The 27,552-nt window shown below is 37.4% G+C and overlaps 1 pseudogene; it reads right to left on the reverse strand.

Annotated features, from left to right (window-relative positions):
• Positions 1-27,394, reverse strand: LOC114261053 (protein IWS1 homolog 1-like; annotated as a pseudogene).
• Between the last annotated feature and the right edge of the window lie 158 nt (positions 27,395-27,552).

Below are 27,552 nucleotides of genomic sequence, written 5' to 3' on the forward strand. Positions count from 1 at the left end.
CTACAAGTATTTGACCATGCCACGACCCTTCACGCTAAGTTTTGTAGCTTGAAGCTGCTTCTTTTTTGGAGGTTTCAACTATTGCAACTTCTTTTGCATCTGTCAACAAACAAAGGAAGCAAGTGCACTGCTCAGAGCTTGTCTAGAAAAAATAATATTAATACCTCAAAAAGGCTTTCAAACCGCCTTCACTAATAATTCAAGGGGGGGATGATGGGGATAAGAAAGCGGCCAAAAGAAGTTATTGTTGGAAGGATGATTTTTTATAGACTTATTTTGGGCCATCTTTGAGCCCAAAACTGAGTGGGGTCCACACGTCTTTTGAGGTGGGTCCGAAGAGGTGACATGTTTCTTGCTGCATGGTAAGCCACATGGTGAAGACGGTTCGTCAAAACCATTTATGAGTGAATGAGAACTTGATGTCGTTTTTGGGTTCATTGGAATGGACATTTAAAGAATTGAATGTGGGTTTCCTTGAAATGGGTTGTCTCACATTGAAACTTTAAGAGAGTTTTTGTGAGTATATAAGCTCTAAGGCCATGTTTAATTCACAAGAATAATAGTGAGATATTAATAATCCTATCAAATTAGTGTGGTATTCACTATCCAATTGGATTAATAGGATAAATTATCCATTGGATTAATAATCCCACCCTTACTCTATTACTAATAATCCTACAAATTTGTTGGATTAATTATTCATTGGATTAAATAATCCTAAACCAAAATGTTAAAACATAGGATAATTGGGCCCACAGATTAATAATCCCAATCTCATGCTCTAATCCATCCAATCAAACATGCCCTAAGTGTACAACCTTGGGTTGGGCCCCGAGGGGCACCCCAAATTTGTAGAAAGGAGGAGTTATGAACAAAGTGGGCCTTAGCCCAAGCCGCCGTCGTCGTCCAATCGGCAAAGCCGGGCGCAAGTGTGGGTTGTGGGTCAGGTCGATTCTAACTTTAATTTTTTGGACAAAATTCATTTGAATTTTATCAAAAAATCTTGCAGGAAATTAATTCAAATTTGAATTCAAGATTTCTATCAATTTTCAGTCTGAAATTCGAACAGATTAAACTGTCCAAAACTATTTGCACCCGGACAGTTATAAAACTGCCCAGACAGATTCAAATCTATCCAGCAATTACCAACAAATCTGTTTGAATTTCAAATAGTATCTGTCCAGTTTGAATTTGCATCTGTTCACTTCTAATATGTACCTGTTCGGGTCTATTCTTTTGTCTATAAATAGAGGCCATTTTTGAAGTCTTTTGCATCCAGAAATAGACAGAAAAATTCATTTTCTTGCTGTCCAATTTTGCTCTGTTGCATATATTTTTCATATATTTTTTAGGGAAAAATTCAAAGAGTTAAGAACACAGGTTTTGTTCGCTGTACAAATTGTTTGGAGTGCTATTACAATTAGTGAAGATCATTGTATCCTGGGAGATAGGCGCCATTTTTCCGTAAGCACCGTAGCGAGGCGAATCTTTCTTAAGGACAGAGTGTCATACACTCGACTTGATCTTTTAATATTCACTCGGTTTGGTAAAATAAATCCTGTAAGTTAATTATTTTATTTGTTTGATTTGGTTTCAATTTATTTATTGTAAACAGAAGATTGTTCCAACAATCTTAAGACAGATTCGAATTATTCTATTTACAGAGTTTTTCGTTTGTTTCCTTTCTTCTTTCTTCTTACGGAAATTATTTTCTCTGGTTTTACAAAATAATTTGTCAGAAATTAATTTTGGTTTTTCAAAAATTATTTCTAAGTGCTCATTAATTAAAATTTTGTTTCAGTTTTTTAATTATTGAAGTAATACAGAAATTTAATTTTTGTGTGGAATTAATTTGGTTAAATAAAATTTTATTTTATTTTCAAATTAATTGAAAATAAAAGTTACAATTCTTGCTTCTTTTATTTTACAGAAATTTAATTTTCTGTGTAGAATTAATTTTTTTAAATAAAATTTTATTTTATTTTCAAATTAATTGGAAATAAAAGTTACAATTCTTGTTTCTTTTATTTTTACATAATTTAATTCTGTGATTTTTGTTTAATTTTCTGTGTAGTATAAAATTCTAATTCTAATTTTATTTTATAATTTAGAATTCATGGCTACAGAAACCGGTCAAACTTATGTTCAGACCAGTATTAGTATGGTAATTGCCATTGCACCAACCCCTCCTTATGTTGGGTCTATGCCAGTGAATCATGGTAAAATGCAACCCCTCCTTAGAGAAGTTCTTAGGAACTGGTTTTTGCAAAGGCAAAGGAAGATCAAGTAAGAAGGTTACTAAAGCTAATATGACCGAAATGGATAAAATTTTCAATGGTATAGATATCATAAATCTTTTGCAGTTGTTTCCGAGGCAAACCTTGTCGAAAATCCTAAAAAATGGTGGGTGGACACTGGTGCTACTCGCCACATCTGTGCCGACAAAAAGATGTTCACATCTTATTCAGTGGTGGACAATGGTGAACAACTTTTTATGGGCAACTCTTCGACGTCTAAAGTTGAAAGACAAGGAAAGATTATTTTGAAGATGACATCTGGAAAAGAACTCACTCTCAACAATGTGCTGCATGTACCGGACATTCGCAAGAATCTTGTTTTCGGATCTTTGTTGAGTAAAAATGGGTTTAGGCGAGTTTTTGAAAGTGACAAGTTTGTACTTACTAAAAACGGGATGTATATAAGAAAATGTTACATGTCTGATGGCCTTTTCAAAATGAATGTAATGACTTTTCTACCTTCTGTTATTAACAAAAATACATCTTCTTCTTACTTGCTTGAGTCTTCAAATTTATGGCATGGTAGACTTGGACATGTTAATTGCGGATCTTTGTGTAGATTAATTAACATGCAATGTTTACCTAAATTTGACATTGATTCAAATCATAAATGTGAAATTTGTGTTGAGGCAAAATTATCCAAAACTCCTTTTCATTCAATTGAAAGAAGTACAGAACCACTTGAATTAATTCATAGTGACAGCTGTGATTTTAAATCAATTCAAACTAGATGTGGGAAAAAATATTTTATCACTTTTATAGATGACTATACTAGATATAGTTATGTTTATTTAATTCGAACCAAGGATGAAAATTTGGAAACTTTCATTCAATATAAGAATGAAGTTGAAAATTAACTTGGTAAGAAAATTAAGAAACTTAGAAGTGATAGAGGTAGTGAATATGAATCACCTTTTGGTGAATTTTGTAAAGAACATGGAATAATTCATCAAACCACCATTCCTTACTCACATCAGCAAAATGGAATTGCTGAAAGGAAAAATAGGACTTTAAAAGAAATGATGAATGCCATGTTAATAAGTTCTGGATTACCTCAGAACTTGTGGCGGGAAGCAAGTACTTTCTGTTAATTATATTCTTAATAAAGTACCCCGAAAGAAAGTAAATCAAACACCTTATGAATTGTGGCATGAGAGAGTATCATCCTAAAAAAATTTAAAAGTGTGGGGATGTTTGGCTAAAGTGGCTATTCTTAGTCCTAAAAAGACTAAGATAGGTCCTAAAATGGTTGATTGCATTTTCATTGGTTATGCCAAGAATAATAGTGCATATCGGTTTTTGATTCATAAATTAGAACGTTCTGAAATGCATGTTAATACTATTATTGAATTTTGGAATGCGTCTTTCTTTGAACATGTATTTCCAAATAAAAGTGGACAAGAGACTAATACTAATAAAAGATCTTATGATGCTATTACTAGTCATGATCAATAACAAGATCAAGAACAGGAGCAAGAGCAAGAGATAGATCAAAATGAGGAAGAGGAACTTAGGCGTAGTAAACGTGCTAGAACCTCAAAATCTTTTGGTCCAGATTTCTTAACATTTTTGTTAGAAAATGAGCCTTTCACTTTTAAAGAGGCTATGTCCAGCCCTGAAGCTCCTTTATGGAAAAAGGCTGTAAACAGTGAAGTTGAATCCATCCTGCAAAATCGCACTTGGGAATTGGTGGATTTACTACCAGGTTGTAAACCTCTTGGATACAAGTGGATTTTCAAAAGAAAAATGAAAGTGGATGGATCAATTGATAAATACAAGGCAAGACTTGTGGTCAAAGGTTTTAGATAAAAAGAAGGTTTTGATTACTTTGACACATACTCACTAGTTACTAGAATAACATCCATTATGAAAATCCTAAGTGATTCGTGATTAGATCAAGATTAAAATATTCCAAATCCCAAAAATCCAAAACACACAATCTAAATCAACAAGCACTTACGAAAGTGATTTAGATTGTTTGTTTTTCAGAATAAATAATAAATCGACACAATACGATTTTTACGTGGAAAAAACCACAATTGGACACCTCCAACTGTGATTAAAAAACCACGGGCGAAACGCCACTAATCAATCCACTACTGAAGTAAAAAAGATTACAAAGATAACATACAAATTACCTAACTCAGTCATTTGTCTTCGAATCTTCTGTAACTCTTTCTCCACGACTTCGTCTTGGAACTGATCAATCCTGAAGTTGATTCCACAACCTCACTTGTCGAATTAACGACTACGTATAGAATCAAACGCCTTTTGAAACTATACGTTTGAATCTTCGGAATCCACCGAAGAGAACTCTCTCTTGAATTTAAAGTAACCAATTCCTTGATGTATGTATTTTAGATCATGGGTGAAGAACTCTTCTCAAAACATCAAGGAAAAACTCACAAAAATCTCTCCACAAGAAAACCTCAGAAAATCTCAAAGTAGATCTAAAAAAGTAATCCTAAAGTTTGGAGAAACCAACTACTTATAGAATTCCGGATTCTGAAGCTCGCTCGAGCGAAGCTTATCTCGCTCGAGCGAGAAGCTTATCTCGCGTGACTTCCATAAGTACCTTCGCTCGAGCCATAAAGTCTTCGCTCGAGCGAGGAATAAACTCTTTCAGGTTTGTATGCAGACGCAGTTCTTCGCTCGAGCCTCCAATGCTTCGCTCGAGCGCACAATGACCTCTTTCAGGTTTGCAGCCAGACGCAGTCCTTCGCTCGATCGAGGACTTCTTCGCTCGAGCAAGCAACACAAAACAACACAGAAATTACAACTCGATTACACAAGTTTGTTCGTGGAATTGACAAGACTTAGGGACCTAACAATCTCCCCTTTGTCAATACCCGGACAAAACTTCCTAACACAATTTCCTAAACAGACGAACTAGCTAAAACGATTACAACTCAAAGCAAACGAACTAGCTAAAACGATTACAACTCAAGGCAAACCAACTATGCAACCAATCTCAAAACAAACTGGAACTAACATCTTGAAACAATAAACCAAACTTGAGGAAAACCTGTAATGAAATCTAACTCCATCAAACCTGAAATGTAACATAACAAAACAAACCATCAAGATATAAAATAAAAACATATAGCCCAATATCCATATCAATAATAGCCACATCATATAAACCCAATATCCATATCAATAATAGCCACATCATATAAATGTCCAAATGCTCATCTGCAAAAAAAATCATGAGTACCCCAAAACTACTCCCCCTTTTTGTCCGGGAGTGACCCAAAAACAACAACAGGCAGATACAGCATAAAAAAAACACTATCCAAAGGAAGAACAAAAACTGTCCAAGAGAAGCATATGCCAAAAGCTAAGAAGGAGAAGATGGTGGCTGCTGCAACTGAAGAAGAGAAAGAATCTGAGCAAGCATGGCACTCTGCTCATCAAGGCGGCCATCAAAAGCATCAAGACGTGTAGCCAAAAGATCAAGGCGACGTGTAACAGACTGCTCAAAGTGCTGTAGCTGGCCACGAAATGAGCGAGGACGTAGCTCAGGAAGATCAGGAGCACCGGCATTGGCGGCCTCAAACTCCTCCTCCTCGGCAAGGGGATTATCATCACCTGCACCAGAACTCCCAACCCCCGACACACTCCCCCTCACATGAGCCTGACTCTGAGAGACTGTCAATTTAGTAATGGGTTTGATAGGGTAAGCAAACTCATCATCATCAAAAAAAAGAACATCAAGGGAAGTGAGAAAACGAGTAAGAAAACACCCATAAGGAAGCCCCAAAGATTTTCTGCCCTCAGAGACCCCAATCATTTTTGAAACAATCATCTCCGGAAGGTCAATAGGTAGTCGGTGATGAATACAATACAGAACATAACCTTGGTCCTGAGTAATATGCGAGGAATGGGTGGTGACATAAAGATTCGCACACACGATGATATTCAAGAGACGGAACCGAGGAAGCAACTCATTTTGCTGAAGGAGAGCCCCGGTGATCCAAGTCCGGTTAACACCACATAACTCAGAAGCAACACAATCAAAATCAACACCTGACCGGGTAAGAAACGGAAAATGACAATTACGAACTTTAGGAAGACCAAGTAAAACCCGAAACACATCCCCAGTGATAACAAGAGACTTCTTCCTAACCCAAGTCTCAAAGGATGCCGGAAGTTCTTTGCGAATGGAATGGATATTGCAATAGAATTCCCGGATGAGACTCAAATTTTGTGGCCCTGAGAAATGCAACACTTGATCTCCGCCTAACGAATCAAATAAAGACCGAATGGGAAGAACCTCAAAGGCATTTGGGAGGATATTACGCTCTAAATGTACTTTACGAGACGCAAAAGACTCCCTAAACAACTTAGATTTTTCTTTAGATGGGAACTTTTCAGTGTTGAAGGAAGAACGAGAAACCGTAGTTTTACGGCGCTTGGATGACTCGGCCATGACTAATACAACCCAAACAGAGCAACATAGACAAGAGCCCAGAAAGACAAGGAACATCCAATAAACAACACCAGAAAACCCCCAAAACAAAACACAAGGAGGCAGTCAAAACACATTAGTCCAACAGGGGTTAGAAAAGCAATGAAACTCGTAACATTAGCAGAAAAGAAATGAAATGATTAGCAGTGCTAAAGAGACAACAATCAACCACAGAGAAAACAAGATATTACAACCATTATAGAATCGAAACATCAATGTATGGAACAATAGAGAGAAAACAGATTACAATCACATAATGGCAATATATGTATATGTAAATGAAATCCCCAATGTTAAACTCTAACACAATCCCAATGGTAAACCCTAAGCACAATGGAGAGTGCAATAGACAAAATCATGAACCCTAGATGCAAGAGTGAGGCTCGAAAATTAGAGGGAAGAACCACAACCAACAAAAATAAAACCTAGAGTCTAACAAAGAAAAACTACAACCACATCTCAACCCAAGTACCATACTAACAAAAAAAGAAAATAAAACAAAGAAAGAAAAAAAAACTTACCAGAAACGGAGAGAGAAGATGAAGAAACAAAAAAAAACTCCGAAATCAAGAGGGAAAATAGCAGAAGATCGCAGCAAAGATAACCACGAAAAACCCTAGGGGAGAGAGAGAGAGAGAGAAAAGACGAAGGGGGGGAAAAATGAACTGAATAGGCACAGATTCAGAATTTGAACCGCGACAGGTCGCTCGAGCGAAGACTTTCTCGCTCGATCGAGAGCTAAAAATGCCCAGGCGGTCGCTCGAGCCAAGAATGGGTCGGTCGAGCTAAAAAAAACATGCTCTCAGGTCTAATGCAGTGGCAAAAGCACGCTCGAGTGAGGAAATCATTGCTTGAGCCAAGAAAAAAAAAAACAAGTCAATTTTTTTTTTTTAATATAAAAACAACACTATACTCAAAATCAAGAGGTGAGACCTGAAACAAAAATAGATGATCATATTTAGCCAAAAATGAATACTAAGATGAAATAATCCGCAATTCATGAATCCTGTGAACTTGCAATTTTAAAAAAAATGACACTGGAAATCATGAGCAAAGCAGATAAAATATAATCAATGATCATAAGCTACATGAGAATGTACAACTCAAAATCCAATATGAGAGCTCACATAAAAAAGTGTGTGTGTGCAATCCATGAGAGGTCACTGAGCTAGAGTTAATCCTAGTAGTGATCGGATGGCTGGACCTCCATCAAGAGTAACTCAACAATACAGAGAAAAGTCAAACCACTAGGAATCACGGGGTATTTGTTGAGTAAATGCGGAGGCTCCCCCTCAATCAATGAGTCCCATTTATTTATTTATTATTATTATTATTATTTTTTTTAACATTTTCTTTCTTGTGGGCACTCACTGGTGGCTTTCACTCTCAAGAGTATGGAAACCAAACCAGAGAAGAATGAAATCATAAAGGATGGCCTGGTTGGTGCCTCTAAGGTAGCCTTTTCCTAATGCCCGGACTTCAAGGAACTGAGGGAAAAACCGTGGAAGTGAAAACAGATGGTAGATGGTTAAGAGACTCAACATCACCCATGATATGCTAGTATCGGTCAATTCCACTGTAAAAGTACAAGAAACACTGTTGGTGGTCCATAGAGAACTTTGATCACATGTGTGGAAACCCCTGCAACAATTAATCTCAAGGATGTGTACAGAATGAGATCATGAGGTTAATGAGCATGGGCATTCAAAATGAGCTATGACCAATGAACAATGAGATCTTGTAAGCAGCATGAGTAGTGTACATAAAAAAGTTGGATGCAAGTACAACAGATATCAATGACAATGAGATTATGACATCCAAGCATACATAAGGCAAAAACACTTACACCTACTCAAGTAACAAGTAACACTCTAGTGATCGAGCATGACACCCAAGGTCTTTCTAAGGAACTCAAACCGAAGAAGATCAAGGGGTTTTGTAAAAATATCAGCTTTTTGATGCTCAGTGGGAATATGCTCAAGAACAACAAGGCCCTCTTCCACTGACTCTCGAATAAAATGATGACGAATGTCAATGTGTTTGGTGCGAGAGTGTTGGACAGGATTTTTTGAAATGTTTATGGCACTCATGTTATCACAGAAAAGAGTAAGAGTGTTCTGTTCTATCCCATAATCATGAAGCATTTGCTTCATCCACAGCATTTGTGCACAACAACTCCCTGCAGCAATGTACTCTGCCTCAGCAGTCGAAAGAGAGATGGCATTTTGCTTTTTACTATGCCAGGAAACCAGATTATTCCCAAGGTAAAAACACCCCCCGGATGTACTCTTCCTATCATCAGCACACCCAGCCCAGTCGGCATCAGAAAAACCAGTAATTTCAGCTGTAGTATCAGTGGAGAACCAAACCCCATACCCCAAAGTCCCATTAACATATTTAATGATGCGTTTGACAGCAAGAAGATGAGACTCTTTAGGACTAGCTTGGTAACGGGCACAAACACCTACACTGAAAGCAATATCAGGACGACTGGCTGTGAGGTACAAAAGACTCCCTATCATACTCCTATAAAGGGTAGGATCAACATCAATACCAGAGGAATCTTTGGAGAGGTGAAGATTGGTGCTCATGGGAGTGCGTGCATGTTTGGCAGACTCAAGACCAAACTTAGACACGAGATTTTTCACATACTTAGACTGAGACACAAATATACCTGAAGGCGACTGTTTAATTTGAAGACCCAAAAAATAAGACAACTCTCCCATCATGCTCATCTCAAACTCATGTGTCATGCAATCCGAAAAATATTTCACAAGATGTTCAGCAGTGGATCCAAACACAATATCATCAACATAAATCTGAGCAACAAGAATATGAGACTTAGTATGTTTCACAAATAAAGTCTTATCCACACTACCCCTTTGAAAATCATTGTCAAGAAGAAATGTAGCAAGTCTATCATACCAAGCTCGAGGGGCTTGTTTCAATCCATACAAAGCCTTGTCTAACTTGTAGACATGATTAGGACATTTAGGGTCCTCAAACCCTTTTGGTTGCTCAACATATGCCTCTTCTCTCAAGTACCCATTCAAAAAGGCACTTTTCACATCCATTTGAAACAATTTAAAGCCAAGAAAACATGCAACACCAAGCAAAATACGAATAGATTCGAGACGTGCAACTGGGGCAAACGTCTCATCATAGTCAACACCCTCTACTTGTGTGTAGCTTTGAGCAACCAACCTAGCTTTGTTCCTAACAACTGTACCATTCTCATCAGATTTATTTTTAAAGATCCACTTGGTACCTATCACATTCATGTCTCTAGGTCTGGGAACTAGAGTCCAAACTTTGTTACGTTCAAATTGACCTAATTCTTCATGCATAGCATTGACCCAACTATCATCTAGCAAGGCCTCTTTAAAATTATTAGGTTCAATTAATGAAACATAACACATATGTGATACCTCATCCCGAATCTGTCTTCGGGTTTTCATTCGATCCGAGACACTTCCAATCACCTGTTGAGCTGGATGATTCAGTTTCACCCTAGCTGATGGTTTAAGCTCAGGACTTGCAGTGACAGGGGCAACAGGAGTGATGTCTCTTGGAGCACTCTTTGGACTTGACTTTACCTGTGAAGATGGTTCTGTAACCATTTCTTATGATGGATCCGCACCTTCTCCTTGATTTTGTGATTCCGTATCCAAGATTGGAGACTCATCATTATCATCCTCATTTGTTGCTGGAGTAGGTGCACCTGTGTCATCTATAACCACATTGATAGATTCCATTAAAGATGAAGTTCGCAGGTTATAGACTTTAAAAGCCCTACTAGTGGTTGAATACCCTAGAAAAATACCTTCATCACTTCGGGAGTCAAATTTGCCCAAAGGCTCTCTATCTTTGAAGATGTAACACTTACTCCCAAAAGTTTTGAAGTATTTTACATTAGGTTTCAAACCCTTCCACAATTCATATGGAGTTTGTAAAGTGCTGGGCCATAAATACACGCGATTTATGACATAAACAGCAGTATTTAAGGCTTCAGCCCAAAACTTAGGAGGAAGTTTCTTACTAAGGAGCATGACCCTAGCCATTTCTTGAACAACCCTGTTCTTCCTCTCAACAACTCCATTTTGTTGTGGAGTAATAGGAGCAGAAAATTCATGCTTGATTCCATGCATATCACAAAAATCCGAAAACGAACTATTTTCAAATTCACGACCATGATCAGTTCGGATTCTTATGATACGCCTAATGGAAACACCCTGTTCATTTTGGATTTTAAAGACTAAGGCCTGGAAAGCATCAAACGTATCAGATTTTTCCCTTAAAAAATTTACCAACGAAAATCGAGTAAAATCATCAATAGTTAAAAAAATGTATCTTTTACCTCCGATGCTTTCAGTGCGAGTAGGACCCATTAAATCCATGTGAACCAATTCAAGAGGACGTTTGGTTGTAAATCTGTTCACCTTTTTATGAGGGGCACGGGTTTGCTTTCCAAGTTGACATGGTCCACACACATGGCTCAAATTCTTACCCAATTTAGGTACTCCTCTCACAAGCTCTTTGTTGGCTATCTTAGTTAGGTCTTTAAAATTCATGTGACCTAATCTTTGATGCCACAAGTCAATGTTACTAATGATGGCAGAGTGACAAGTGAGATCATTAGTAGTAACAATCCCATAGCAGTTATCAGATGTGCGAACCCCATGTAAGACAGTATTTCCCTTTTTATCCAAAATTTCACATTTATTTTTTGAAAACAATACTTCATGATGGGAATCACACATTTGACTAATGCTTAGAAGATTTGCTTTAAGACCATCAACAAGAAGTACATTTTCGAGCTTAGGAAGACCAGCAACACTTATAGAGCCCTTACCAATGACTCTAGAAGTGCCGCCATCTCCAAAAGTAACAATTCCTTCTTCATACTTTTCAAGGGAGGTGAAGTAAGATTTGTTACCGGACATATGACGAGAGCACCCACTATCAAGATACCACATGTGTGAATCACGTGCTTTTAGAGCAGTGTGAACAACTAAACAAGTCAAATCATCTTTTCTCACCCAAATCTTTTTAGTCTTGGTATTCCGCCTAGACATGTAAGGTTGTCTCCTAGCCCAAAAAGTATTTGAATTTCTACCCTTTTGAGACACCTTACCAAACAATTCATAGCAATAAGGACGAATGTGGCCATACCTACCACAGTGATGACAAATAAAAACCGGTTTTACCTCCTTTTTGTTGATCTTACCAGCTTTAGGTAGATGAAGAGAGAGATCAGCCTGGTCTACCTTCAATTTTCCCTTTGCTTGAGTCTTCTTGTCATGTGAAGTAGAGGCCTGTCCCTTGTGAGCTGTTGCACCATAGCCTAACCCGCTTTTGTCGCAACCCATTTGTTGAGACCCGAGGATGTCTTCTAAAGATTTGGAACCTTTGTTCCACATGGCAATAGTGGCTCTAGCAACACGGAGCTCTTCATCTTTTTGACAGACTATCTCTTCCAATCTAGCTTGTGACAGCTCAAGACTTTCAAGCTTTTCTTCATATGTGGAATACACCTTCAGAAGTTCATTCCTTTCAGTTTCACAGGATAGTAGTTTTCCACATAAGTCTTGCCTGTCACTCGAGATCTTGACGATATTCTGCTTTGCTGCTACAAGTTCTCCTTTCAGCCTGACATTCTCACTCTCACATGTTTTGAGCTTGAGAGAGAGTTTGTCGTTGGTCTTGGATAAATTCAGAGATTCCTCGTATAGCTTTTCGTAAGCTTGTTGTAGTTCATCGCCATTGATCTCATCATTGTCATCAGATGTTTCATCATCCTCTTTTTGCTCTTCATTCTCCTTTGCCTCCTCCAATCTAGCAACTAAGACTGAAAAGTTGCTGGATGGTGGTGAATGTGAATTTCCACTTTCATGGAATTGGCTCAAAATTTCCCATGCCTCTTTAGCCTTTGTGCAACGAACAACCCGTTGCTGTTCTTCAGCAGAAATTGCTCTACGAATAGTGATAAGGGCTTTCAGATTGCTCGGATTGTTAGCACTTTCTGTATCTTCTTCAATGGCCTGCCAGCCTTCTGGATCAAAGGCTCTCAGAAAAGCCCTCATTCTGATCTTCCAAAATAGGTAGTTACTCCCGTCAAAGGTGGGAGCAAGATGCAAGTTCTGACCACGAGCTAACTCTGCTGGCTTTGGAGGAGGTTGTGTGAAAGTGGACCAAAATGCCATGAAAGCACTATCCCCGTCTTCTCCAGATTCAGGTTCTTCGGGTTCTTGCTCCGACCCGCTTTCATCATCCCAAGTTACAGTGTAGACTTTCTTTCGATTCTTTTTTGAAGGGCATTCAAGGGCAATGTGACCAAACCCTTGACATTCATAGCACTTGACCCCTTGCCCCTTTACAATCTTCTCTTCAGTTTTTGGAGCAAGTTTTGGTGGAAACGTTTTGGGTTTATCATTACTCTTGTCTTTTGAAATAGGGTCTCTGAAATTAGGCTTCTTTTTCTTCAAAATTTTTTTAAATTGTTTAGTAAACATAGCCGTCATCTCAGACTCTAAATCAAATTCAGCCTCCGGAGTTTTTGCAGACTCATGAGCACTATTGAAAGCCACACTTTCTTTTTGTTTTTTCTTTGAAATCTGGTGGGCTTCATAAGTCTGCAAGTTTCCAACCAATTGATCAAGCTTGAGGGTATCAACATTCTGAGCCTCCTCAATGGCTGTCACTTTTGGTTGGAACCTCTCGGGTAAAGACCTCAAAATTTTTCCAACAATTTTAGCTTCCGGGATTTTTTCCCCGAGTGTGAAACAGAAATTCACGATATCACTAAGTTTTGCATAGAAATCATCAAACGTCTCCTCATCGCGCATAAAAAGGGTTTCAAAAGCGGAGGTGAGACGTTGAAGTTTTGACCTTTTGACAGAAGTAGTACCTTCGTGAATCGTTTCCAATATGTCCCAAGCCTCTTTTGCTACCTCACACGTGCAGATACGTCGAAACTCTTCAGGTGTGACGGAGCAAAACAGGGAATTGAGAGCCTTACTGTTCCAACTCGAGTTTTGGTAATCAATTGTGTCCCATTTATCAAGGGGTTTAGGAATATTAACACCATCAATGGTGATAGTAGTTTCACTCCACCCATAGATCACGGAGTGCCAGACTTTCTCATCGATGGATTTTAAAAACGCTCTCATACGAGCTTTCCAGTAAGAATAGTTTGTACCATCGAGTAAAGGAGGTCTATGGGTCGAGTTACCTTCACGAATAGAATCCATAATACTAGTCACACAAAATCACACTCCTATATTTTTTTTAAAAAAAAAGAGTGACCCGCTCTGATACCAATTGAAAATCCTAAGTGATTCGTGATTAGATCAAGATTAAAGTATTCCAAATCCCAAAAATCCAAAAAACACAATCTAAATCAACAAGCACTTACGAAAGTGATTTAGATTGTTTGTTTTTCAGAATAAATAATAAATCGACACAATACAATTTTTACGTGGAAAAAACCACAATTGGACACCTCCAACTGTGATTAAAAAACCACGGGCGAAACGCCACTAATCAATCCACTACTGAAGTAAAAAAGATTACAAAGATAACATACAAATTACCCAACTCAGTCAATTTGTCTTCGAATCTTCTGTAACTCTTTCTCCACGACTTCGTCTTGGAACTGATAAATCCTGAAGTTGATTCCAGAACCTCACTTGTCGAATTAACGACTACGTATAGAATCAAACGCCTTTTGAAACTATATGTTTGAATCTTCGGAATCCACCGAAGAGAACTCTCTCTTGAATTTAAAGTAACCAATTCCTTGATGTATGTATTTTAGATCATGGGTGAAGAACTCTTCTCAAAACATCAAGGAAAAACTCACAAAAATCTCTCCACAAGAAAACCTCAGAAAATCTCAAAGTAGATCTAAAAAAGTAATCCTAAAGTTTGGAGAAACCAACTACTTATAGAATTCTGGATTCTGAAGCTCGCTCGAGCGAAGCTTATCTCGCTCGAGCGAGAAGCTTATCTCGCGTGACTTCCATAAGTACCTTCGCTCGAACCATAAAGTCTTCGCTCGAGCGAGGAATAAACTCTTTCAGGTTTGTATGCAGACGCAGTTCTTCGCTCGAGCCTCCAATGCTTCGCTCGAGCGCACAATGACCTCTTTCAGGTTTGCAGCCAGACGCAGTCCTTCGCTCGATCGAGGACTTCTTCGCTCGAGCGAGCAACACAAAACAGCACAGAAATTACAACTCGATTACACAAGTTTGTTCGTGGAATTGACAAGACTTAGGGACCTAACACATTAGAATGCTAATTACCATTGCATCTTTGTACAATCTAGAAATTCATCAAATGGATGTGAAAACCGCTTTCTTAAATGGTGAGTTAGATGAAGAAAATTACATGGAACAACCAGAAGGATTTTCTGTTCCAGGAAAAGAAAAAAAAAAGAAAGTGTGTAAATTAGTTAAATCATTATATGGTTTAAAATAGGCGCCAAAGCAATGGCATGAGAAATTTGACAAAGCAATGATGTCAAATGGTTTCAAAATTAATGAATGTGACAAATGTGTTTATATCAAAAACACAAACAACGATTATGTTATAGTATGTCTTTATGTGGATGTTATGCTCATCATAGGTAGTGATAATGACATGATTAAAACTTCCAAGAAAATGTTGAATAAACATTTTGACACGAAGGACATGGGCATTGCTGATGTAATTCTTGGTATAAAAAATTACCAAAACATCAGAAGGTTACGTTTTGTCACAATCACATTACATTGAGAAAATACTTAACAAATTTAGCAAAGATGATGATCATCTTGCTAGAATACCTGTGGGTGTTAATTTGTTTCTCTTTAAGAATGTACAGGAAAGTATTTCTCAATTCGAGTATGCCCAAATTATTGGAAGCTTAATGTACTTGATGAGCTGCACTCGTCCGGATATAGCTTATGTAGTAAGTAAATTAAGTAGATATACGAATAATCCAGGAGTAGAACACTAGAAAGCTATTATAAGGGTTATTCGATATCTCCGATTTACTCATAACATTGGGCTTAATTATACTAGATATCCAGCAGTACTTGAAGGATATTGTGATGCAAATTGGATATCGGATACTAGAGACTCAAAATCCATCAGTCGGTATGTCTTTACTCTTGATGGGGCGGCTGTATCTTGGAAATCTTCCAAACAAACTTGCATTGCTAGGTCTACTATGGAATTAGAATTCATAGCTTTAGATAAAGCAGGGGAAGAAGCAGAATGGCTTCGCCACTTCCTTGAAGATATTCCAATGTGGCCAAAACCGGCGCATGCTATATGCATACACTGTGATAATCAATCAGCAATAGGTAGAGCACAGAGTCATATGTATAACAGTAAGTCACGACACATTCGTCATCGACATAACACCGTGAGACAACTACTCTCTAATGGAATTATTTCTATTGAATATGTGAAGTCTAAACCCAACTTAGCGGATCCACTAACCAAAGGGTTAGCATGAGAGTTAGTTGAAAATTCATCGAGGGGAATGAGACTTAAGCCTATTATATAAGAGTTACCACAATGGCAACGCAACCTAGTTGACTGGAGATCCCAAGATCTAGGTTCAAAAGAACAACCGAGTTGTGTATGACTCATAAGGATCACTGGGAAGTCAAACTCCTACCCATTTCTATGATGAAATAGTGATGTCTGCAGTGCTTTTAGGTAAAGTAATACTTTTAATGATTCTTATATCTAGATAAACCTAGTAGAGTATGGCAAGATATTCTTCATAAGAATCCCCTATATGAGTGTGAATTAGGCTGGTTCTATGAGATTTGTGAAGGGTTACAAGTCTTTAGAGCACTCATAAAAGACCAGGCTGTTCAGGGCCAAAATAAACACAATAGTGAGAACTAAACTGTGTCTGGTAATATACTGTGCGAGTTATATTATCTTGTGCTAGACTTATTTATTTTGATGATTTATTAAATTATGTTTTAATTTATTTGAAAGAGAAAAATAGAATTCAAAATTTATTTTGATGATTTATTTAATTATATTTTAATTTATTTGAAAAAGAAAAATAGAATCCAAAATTTATTTTGATGATTTATTTAATTATGTTTTAATTTATTTGAAAGAGAAAAATAGAATCAAAATTTATTTTGTCCCATTATTTATCACCTAAACTTTTATCCTAAATATTGTTTGAACGTATTCAAAATTTGCTTAAATAAGGAGTTCATTTCAACCCAAAAATAATGCCCAGACCAGAGGTTCAAACAGTCCAAAACAAAGGTTCAAATAGCCCAGCACAGCAACAGGCCAAAAGGTTCAAGTGGAAGATATTCAAATTAGTAATGATGGAGTGGAAGATATTCAAATTAGTAATGATGAAGTGGAAGATATTCAAATGAATACAACGACTATAAACAACTATAAATACAACGGCTATAAACGGCTATAAGTTTCATTATATGTACCAAAGCCTCTGATGTGAACAAGTTACAGCAACTACAAACAAGTTACAAAAACCATAAAATATTCTTTGATCTTAAATCACTCACATTTATTCTCTGAAAAATTTTCTGAGAAGTATTATTCAATTTTTGTTTACATCCTCTCTCAGAAATTATATATTAAGTCGTATAGCTTTAAGCCCATCTTTCCTATGTAAGGATTACAGAAAAATCAGAGTCTCATTTTTATATCTATCTTTGAGAGATAATTCTTGTAGCTTTCTGTGAAAGCAAAAACACCTTCTTTTCAATCTTGTAAGAGTATAGTACTCTCAATGTTTTTTGGACTTAGAAAGTCCGTGTAAAATTCGTGGAGGATTGCTCCATCTGTGAAAAGATTGCTAGCACCCTGCGAAGCTAGAGAATAGTGAAAAAATCTCAAGTGAAGCTTGAGAAGTGGACATAAGTCGAGTTGAAGCCGAACCACTATAAATTTGTTTGCCTCTCTTTCCCTTATCTCTTTATTTTATTTAAATTGCCATACCTATATTTCATATTTTTATTGTGCTAAAATCATTAATTGACATAGTTGTTAAAACACTTGTTTTAATTATTTTTATTTCATTAACTGTATTTATCTGTTGTGCTAACCATAATTTTTATTAGGGTATTATTATTTTTATTTGTAAAAACCTAATTCACCCCCTTCTTAGGTTGTCTTTTGGGTAACATCTTGGTTTACACAAACGGCTGAACAGTTTAAGACATCATGTTCACTAGTTAGTTAGTAAATCCGATAGCGTCTCACAAGGGAAGGTTCAAAGCCAAAAGCTACATATCCTTTGCAGAATATTTCTAATTTCTATACTCTTTATAATTAGATCATATTGTTGCATTTTTTCTCCATCAAATTCCATTCATGTGGGGGATTATTGGAAAGATGGTTTTTTTGTAGGCTTATTTTGAGCCATCTTTGAGCCATCTTTGAGCCCAAAATTGAGTGGGGTCCACACGTCTTTTGAGGTGGGTCCGAAGAGGTGACGTGTTCCTTATCGCATGGTAAGTCACATGGTGAAGACGGTTCGTCAAAACCATTTATGAGTGAATGAGAACTTGACGTCGTTTTCAGATTCTTTGGAATGGACATTTAAAGAATTAAGTGTAACACAAGTAAACACGACAAACATGGTGTCCTAGGCACACCAATGCAAATGCAATGAAAAGAAACACATAAGTGTAAATAAAACAACATATCATGAGTTCGAGTCAAGTTCTCTAAATCCCAGTGGAGTCGCCAGAAACTGTAGACCGCCCGAACTCCGCTCCGCGTGCGAAGGCGCGAATTGTAGTTCTAGCTACTACAGTTCGGACTCCTATCACGGTTCTGAATCTAATCTCACAAAGTGCAATGTAAGACTGATAAATCACCAAAGAGTCTAAATCCGACAAATCGTTTTGGAAAATCGATTTTAATCAAAAAGCGCCAAACATGGACTGTTTTGCCAAATTTCAGAGTCGCCACCTAAATATTTTGTTTTGGGGAAATTTAGGAAACCCTGACTCGTGCCTAAGGCCACGTGTCCGTCATTACCAAAGTTGCCTCAGCTCGGGAACGTAGGTATGAGAGGGGAAGGTCCTGAAATGAGCACCCCCGCTCGCCTGATCAAAGATCGGCCTCTACTAACATGATGTGTTGTTTTTGAAAACACATGCGTTCTTATTCCGGTTTATTAGCTAACTTTACTATGTGATGCGCACAACACAAAAGTATAGACTAAATCACTCAAGTTGGAACAAAACATCTCATGTTTGTTTTTTGAAAATGGTTTGAAGTTGCTACTCGCAAGTAGGCTAAAACGCTGATTTGCCACCCTCAAGTGGGCTTAAAACATGATGATTTACCACTTCAAGTGGGCTTATAACTCACATTTCGATGAATTGTTCCAATTCAAGTAATAAAGCCTTCATCCACAGGCATTCAAACAGTTATAGCAGTTAAGCACATAGCCTCATGGAAAGCATGCTATCATGGCAACCATTTACACACATGCAAGGATGCTAAAGCGTAAACACTCACAGTGTACTCCGAGCCAAAATAGAAGCTAGTTATAAATCATGCATGATCCTAGCTATGTTAAGATGCCTAATGCAACACATGCAAAAATGCAACTAAAATAGGCTCGGCTATCTAGAATGGCATATGAATGCAACACTTGATAACATGCTCTAAAACACGTATTCAAGAAAGTGTATTGAAATACAATGTAGTTTGTATGATGCGTCGAGCCCGGTGCATGCAAGACGAATGAATGATGCATGCATGCAAAGCATAAGTATGCTAATTGAAATATGTCCTAAACTAACCATCGAAAGCTGATAAGTAAAAGGGAGAAAGAAATGGGGTTGGAAGACATGCATCACACACAAGCACACTTATTACAACATTTGCCCTCTCGACGGAGGATCCGAATGAATAATACAAGTTAGCTACGCTAAGCTAAACAAACTAATCTAATAATCTAATTAGACTAATTATTACACAACCAAATCGAATAACTAGCAAACCAAACACTAATTATTACAAAACTTTAATTAATTAACAAATTAACTAATCACGGGAACTAACTAAGCATGTGAGGTATGTAAACTAGGCAGCCACAGCTCTACCTTGAACAATGAAGGATGCATGCTCTCGATTGTCGCCTCGGAAATCCATTGCTATGCCCAGAAATGCCTCTGTTTGCATTTGATTTGACCTCTGAAAATTGTACAATCTCCAGAATGCTTTGTCTCCAACACAGGGACCTCCTGGGGGGCTGCCGACCAGAAAAGGGGGTTGTAGACCACCTGTAGGCCAGAAAAACTAGTTGTAGACCAGAAAGAGTGGTCGGTCGACCACCTTTACTGGTCTTCCGACCAGAAAATTTGTCAAGCTCCAGTTTTGCTGCAACAGAGAACAACAAGGGGCATAGCAGTGTATTTGCAAGATATGTGTGCACAACCACCCTCCCTATCATTTCTCAAGCTCAAGGGTGTGCGGTACTGGACTCTCGGGCCACCAACTGAGCATCGCAATGCACAATGGTCGAGAAGCCAAGTTTGCACAAGTCAATGTCAATAAATTCACAAATAACACGTAAGGGCCTCCACCTCTATCATGCTTGCTTAAGAGAGTCAGCGATCGAGAAATGAGGCGCGTTTCATCACTTCAAGTATGAAACGCCCCTCGTTTCTCATGTTTGGATTAACACCCAATGCAACACACACAACATGCCTACCTATCAATGCTAATGCAACAACATGCAAACAACATGAGCATGGCAAGTTAGAGTCTTTAAGCATTGAAATTAGTGAAGGACACAACACAAGGGCTATGTAATGCAATGCTCAATGGGGCAAACCAGCCCCAAGCTGACTTCATGCATGCCAAAACAGTGTCCAAAATGCTCTGAAATGATGGAATGAAAGGCGAGATAATGATGCTCATGTAATGGCTCATCAACTAGGCATAAGGGTCAACTCTCAAACACAATTAAAGAGGTGACAAATGTGAGAGTGTGACTACACTATATGCACTGAAATTATGTGTGAAATGATGCCAAACCATATAAACAACACAAGCATAGCATCCTAAGGACCTTGAATCATTAGGCTAGTCAAAGCTATTGCACTACAACCATGCATAACCAATCCCATATGACCCAAACTACTCAAAATAGAGTTGAGGCATTCTAAATCAAGGTCGAAAAAATGCTAAAACAAAGGCTCAAAAGGCAAGCAAAGTGTGCTCATTCATTGGCCTACAAACAAGGCAAAATGCATAACCCTCAAGAGCAATGAAAGAGTGATAAACATGAGGGTATAACAAAGACAAAAGCTCTAAAATTACATTCCAAATGATGCCATATCATGCACACATCACAAATGAGGCATGCTAGGAGGCTCAAAGCTTAAGGCTAGCAAAGGCACTTGCACCATAGCCATATCAAGCAAGCCCCAAAGGGCCAAGATGACTCAAAACAGTCTCAAGGCAGGTCAAAACAATGCTAAAACATGCATGGAGAGCTAACACATGTTAGAATGGAAGGCATAAAGCATGACGCATGCAAGGCCAATGAACAGGATTACACTACACATACCAAAACCAAGCATGAGGTGACTTCACCAACAAAAGTCAGAGTTGTAACATGGTAAAATAACACCAAAAACATTCTGAGATGGTAGTCCAAAAGCTTAGGCAAGCATGCATACATATTGGCTCATAAGTGAAACATAAAGGCTCAACCCTCAAACACAACAAAGGGATGATAAATGCAAGAATATGGCAGAGGTATATGATCTGAAATAACATGCCAAATGATGCCATGCCATGCACAAAGCTCAAATATGACATGCTAGAGGTCCTAAAGCTTAAGGCTAACAAGGCCAATTACACTAGAGCTATACAAAGCAAGGCATGCATGACCAAAACCACTCAAATCAGACCTAAAGCATGCTAAAACATATTCAAAAATGTGCTGGAGCAAAGCATACACATGCTAGATCAATAAGCCAAAACACTAAATAAGCTAGGCTAGTGAACAAGTTTGCACTACAAGTGCATAAACCATGCAAGAGGTGACTTTGTCGACCAAAATCAGAACTAAGGCATGCCAAAATATGAGTAAAAGCCTCCTGGAGTGGAGCCAAAAACATGCTAAAATGGTGGTCCAAACATAGAGTATGTTAGTCTAACTAAGAGGATTGCACTACAAGTAAATGAAGCATGTAAGAAGCATCCAAGACAGCCAAAAATAGAGTCATGGAAGGTCTAAAAAGTCACAAAAAAGTGCTCAAAAAAAGCCTCAAGAAGATAGAAATACATGCTCTTTTGATGGGCCATCAACACAAGTAAACAAGAGAAGAGGAGGGGGGAAAACCCCCACCCAATTGGGGCCTCAAAACCACCTTTTCACCACTAAAATTCCTCTGGAATTCAGTGGTTTAAAGGCCAAAAAAAAGTTGGTTTGAAAGGTGGTGAAAGATGGCTCAGAAGGCTTCACAAGCCAATGAGCAAAATGGAGAAAAACCCCCTAGCCAAACAAGGCACAAACCAACACTTTAGGACTGAAAAATAGAAGAAAAAAATAGAAGTTTTTGTAGTTCAATACCACCCCCAAAACAGCCCCAAAGTAGTGTGAAAAGATGGCCAAGCAAGCATGCAAAATAAGCTAAAAGGGAGAGAGTTCTTACCCTTGATGCACAGCTGCAAAACAGGCACAAATCTGAGCTCAAATCACCTTTTGGAGCTCAAACAAAGTCCTAAAGAATCTCAGCCCAATGGTGGTTAAGTTGGATCAAGGATGCCTAGGCAAAGGAGAGGTATATCTCCAAGTATATCTCTTGCATGCGCACAAGGGCAAGAGAGAGAGCCAACTTGAGAGAAAAGCTTAAATTTAGCTCTGAAATTTGTAGACAGAGAGAGAGATTTTAGTGTGAGAAGCTCCCATAATTGGTCAAAATGTTCTCCTCTTGCAAAATGGGAGAAATGCCTCATATATAGCAATATATAAGAGTTTGGTCGAAATGTCTGATTATAGGACAACTGGAGGTTGTGGAAGACAGTTGGAGGGAAAATATCTTCCAAAAATCTGAGTTTGGGGCCTGTTAGCCACTTTTCTGGTCGACCGACCACCTTTTTGGGTCGACTGGATACTTTTCTGGTCGACAGCCCATTTTTCTGGTCGACGAGCAAAATTCTGCTTTCCAGGTCCAACTTTAAATGGCCATAACTCCTTCATCTGGACTCCTTTTCAAGTCATTCTTGTGTCCAAATTGAAGCCTCGGAAGTAAGATTTCCAATGGTGGTAGCCTTGCATCAAAATTCCAATTGTGTAAAAAGTTATTCCTGTTTTGATGATGCCACTCAGTTTCGATCCTACTCGGATTTATGCCGAACTTCTCCTCAACTAGTTTTCTTCTCTCCTCTCTCATTTTTTTCAACTCCAAATCCATAAATAAGGTTTTTTGAAAGACTTTTCAAAGATTTCATCTCTCTTTCATTCATTTCCACTTTGTCCTCGCTCGGTTTACCGAAAAGCGCAACATTTAACGAAATGCGAGCCTCAGAACGTCGTAGGAACTTTATTTCAAAAATATTTTGAAAGAGAGGGTTTTAAGGTCTAAAAACCATTCAAAATAGCTTTGGTCCAAAATGAGGTGTAAGGTAGGGATTTGACTCTCCTCTTGCCGAAGGAATCGAACCTTTGCATAGCATAGCCTGCATCATCAAGTAAACCATCAGTAGCGCCCAACTCTTAAGAGTGGTAAAAAATGGGGTGTCTACACATATATTCTTCATATATTTTTTAGGGAAAAATTCAAAGAGTTAAGAACATAGGTTTTGTTTGCCGAACAAATTGTTTGGAGTGCTACTACAATTTGTGAAGATCATTGTATCTTGGGAGATAGACGCCATTTTTTCGTAAACACCATAGCGAGGCGAATCTTTCTTAAGGACAGAGTGTCACACACTCGACTTAATCTTTTAATATTCATTCGGTTCGGTAAAATAAATCCTATAAGTTATTTATTTTATTTGTTTGATTTGTTTTCAATTTATTTATTGTACACAAAAGATTGTTCCAACAATTATCTGTTCTAAAAGGTGAAAAGTTTTCCTTTCTCTAATTTTTCCCCTCGTTAAAACTTTTCAAAAATAGTCTGACCCTCCATTTTAGGTGGGTGTCTGAAAATAGGACACGTGTGACATATCCATAATCATAATGTGGCCAATGAAAAGAATTAAAATATATATATATATATATATATTAAGACATGGCCAGACGTGTGTCCGACACATGTCAACTACATGTGTCCATCTGTGCTTCTTAGTTATAGACACAGCAAAAACACACTGCCAAAAACAAGTTAAAATGCAGTGGACATGGTATGATAATTATTTTGTTTTATAACAAAATAAAATAATAATCAAGTAAAACTATAAGTAGTAAGTACCGACCTTTTTTTTTTGTGGTAATTATGAGTAGATGTATGACTTGGTGTTCAAATATACTAGTACCATAAATAAATAAAGGCTGCTAGCCAGACTAATTACTAAAATCAGCTACTACTGTGAAATGGAATTCATTATAAGGTTCTCACTTATTCAATGAAACACCATTTTATCACCACAGTGCATACCTTTTTTTTGGTTCTTTTTTTTTTTTTTTGGGGGGGGGGGGTGGGGGGGTGTTATGAAACTAGCTCTTTTCTCTGTTCTTTGGTCTCCTTCTTTCTAAAAGAGGGCCTAGGACTCTTCTGCTCTTATTTGGTTCGTTGGAATAAGTTGGAATGAAATGATCATTCTTTAGATTTGCCTGTAAAATGATCATTCCCTTACAATGTTAAATGACAATTTCATATGCAATGCATTTTTCATTATTTTTTCCATCAACCAAACATGAGAATGAATATTTTGATCAAAAAACCATTCAATTTCATTCCAGTGAACCAAACACTATCTTCTAGTTTATTTTTTTGATCCATAGAAGAGAAAAGGTTGTACATACCATATTGCAATTGCATGTTGACTTGAGATCTAACCCTAAGGGGTTTATAAAAAAAAATATGTGCTCTAACCCTAGGGGAGTCGTGTCCCCAAAATAATAGGTCAAACAAAAGCAACACAGCTTGTGCACATTTGAAAATCTTTTACGGCAAGCTTGAGACAAGGCCCCTATAAAAAAAAATCTTTTTATTATTATTATTAGATAAAAATTGAAATTGCACAACAGCTTAAATTAAATTTTATCAAGGCCATTTACATGATTTAAATTAAATTCCATATACTTCCACTTCTCAACTTTGTTATGTTCAAATGAAAATTAAACTAGCATCATTTGAGTTTAAATGGATTGAAAAAATCAATTTCAAATCAATAAGACTTCCGACAAATAGAAGCCATATTTTGAACATGTATCCTGTAGACTTTTCAGCACTCTCTTCGTTACCATGTATATATACATACATACACACAAACATACATACATACATACATACATACATACATACATTTATACATATATAATATTTATATATATTATGAAAGAAAGAAACTGATTGCAATAGTAGATGGTTAAAGTTAAGAGTTTGTCATAGTTATCCTAACCTATTTCATTTTAAGTGTCCAAGAGAGGAAGACCAACCTTCAGACGGTGCTGATCTTGCACAACCTTTGTAACACGGGCCCTAACCTCATCTGGATCAATCTTGGATTGGGGGCAAACCAAAAAATACATTGGCATTGCTTCAAGCCTTAAAGTAAGATGCATGGAAGATGACTGGCCAGACTTCGAATCCCTGCACATCCCTCATAAAATTGAAGTGTTCGAATATATATATTCAAAACATGGTGCACATCACCCATATAATAAATCAAACTTGGCTGACTGACTAGGACCCAATGAATTAATTCTGTTACGACATCTTACTGTGAAAATTTAGGCAAATCAAGATCGTCATCTCTAGATTCCATTCTTGAAGCTTTATTCATTGGCTTATTGAAAAATAAACAAGACATTCCATGCATGAGTAAGACTAGATATATATGGAAACAAGGTTAAGATGGCTAAATCGCTCAAAATACAAGTGTAAGCAAATTGAACAAAGATAATATATACTTTTTCACAGATGGCCTCCGAAGGGGAACCTTCTCATCATCAAAGTTTCTCATGTCCTCAAATCGTGTGCTCTTACTGAATATTGGTCAACTCTGCATTTTATTTTCAAATTTTTAAATGATAAGGAAATATTAATATGAATGAATAGAAACCATGTACCCACATCAATTATTAAAAAAAAAACTCCCATGGTTCCAAACAATACTTACATACAGGGGTTCACATACTAATCAAACAATATTAGAAGAGGAGAGCAAACAATATCAGAGAGCACATCTTCAAAACTCATAAATTTAATCAATAAAAATAGATCCCCCATGACCAAACATCATGCACAGATAGCTCAGTACAGAATAAAATGAAACAGGAATGGTTTTGGATTTTCAAGACAAATTTGCATCAACATCTTGGAGAATAGATCTTGGGTTGATCATTGAGCAGGAAAGAAGTCTATCCACCACATGCACTTTCACACTATATGTTCTAGAAAACAAATACCATAAAATTTATCCAAGTACAAAGGGGAACCATGAAGAGTGATCAATATATGTATGAGTGCCAAAAGTTAAAAAAAAAAAATGTATAACATTACCCATTTATCAGCCTAGTATTTTTCCATTCTTTTGTTGGCTATGGTCTCCTCATCAGACTTCCACATAAACATAATAACCTGCATAACACAAAAAAATTAATATGCAGAGTTGTTCCTTCCACTGCCAAGCCATAACCATGATTCATGTGTCAGTGTCACCTCATAAGGAGAATCCTGATCTTCCCAAGACCACTCTTCTTTAGTTGCTCTCTGTTATCATAATGCTCTAAATCAATGGGAAACTGCATGAAGTGCAAGACATAATCAGTACACACATAATTTTCATACATCTCACTTAAATAAATGTAGAAAATGCTTTTTTATACATCAATTAAGATCCTCAGTATTGCCCGACGGATGTTTATATTCGGTAAGCTTCCATCTAGAAGGGGTTCAAGCCAGGTTTTCAGGAGAGTTAATACTCCATGATGAATCAACAGTTGATGTAGGAAACAAGATAAGAACCATAAATAATAAAATGGAAACATGATGTCAATGAAACTAATGAGAGAAAATCATCTTACTTTGAGAGAACCTCCATAAGGAGAGGCAGCTTTTTGAGTTTAATCATAACAGGTTTTGACTGTCTATTCAATTCTACATCTTCTTCAGCCACCACTTCAAGCTCAGCCATAACATTTTCAACAAGCAATGCTATCTCTACAACACTCTTCTCACATTTCTTCTTTTTCTTGCCTGACTGGATGAGCTGGTCGATTTCCTCATTGTCTTCGCCCTTTTCCGCCTGGAAAAATTGTAACAGATCTTGTAAATCTTCAAAAAATATATATATTGATAGTTATTATTAAGAAACCGGCACAATTGGAATTGTCACAACAATAAATTTCAAAGAAAGATGAAATCCTAACCTGAGGAGCATCACCAGCAGACCGTGGTTCATTTTCAAATCCATACAGCTGCAGTTGCATGAGTTCCAAGCGCTACCTTGATATCCACCTGTAACAATAACAAGAAATGTCAAGAAATAGAAAGACAACAAAATTAAATCAAAACCACCAGCAATTGTTGGATATTTCAATTGAAGTGAAGCACAAGTAAACCAAATTTAATTCAGCCCCCCTCAAGT

This window comes from Camellia sinensis, chromosome 11, assembly GCF_055761805.1.
Source record: "Camellia sinensis isolate YWXY chromosome 11, ASM5576180v1, whole genome shotgun sequence".
NCBI classification, from domain to species: Eukaryota; Viridiplantae; Streptophyta; class Magnoliopsida; order Ericales; family Theaceae; genus Camellia; species Camellia sinensis.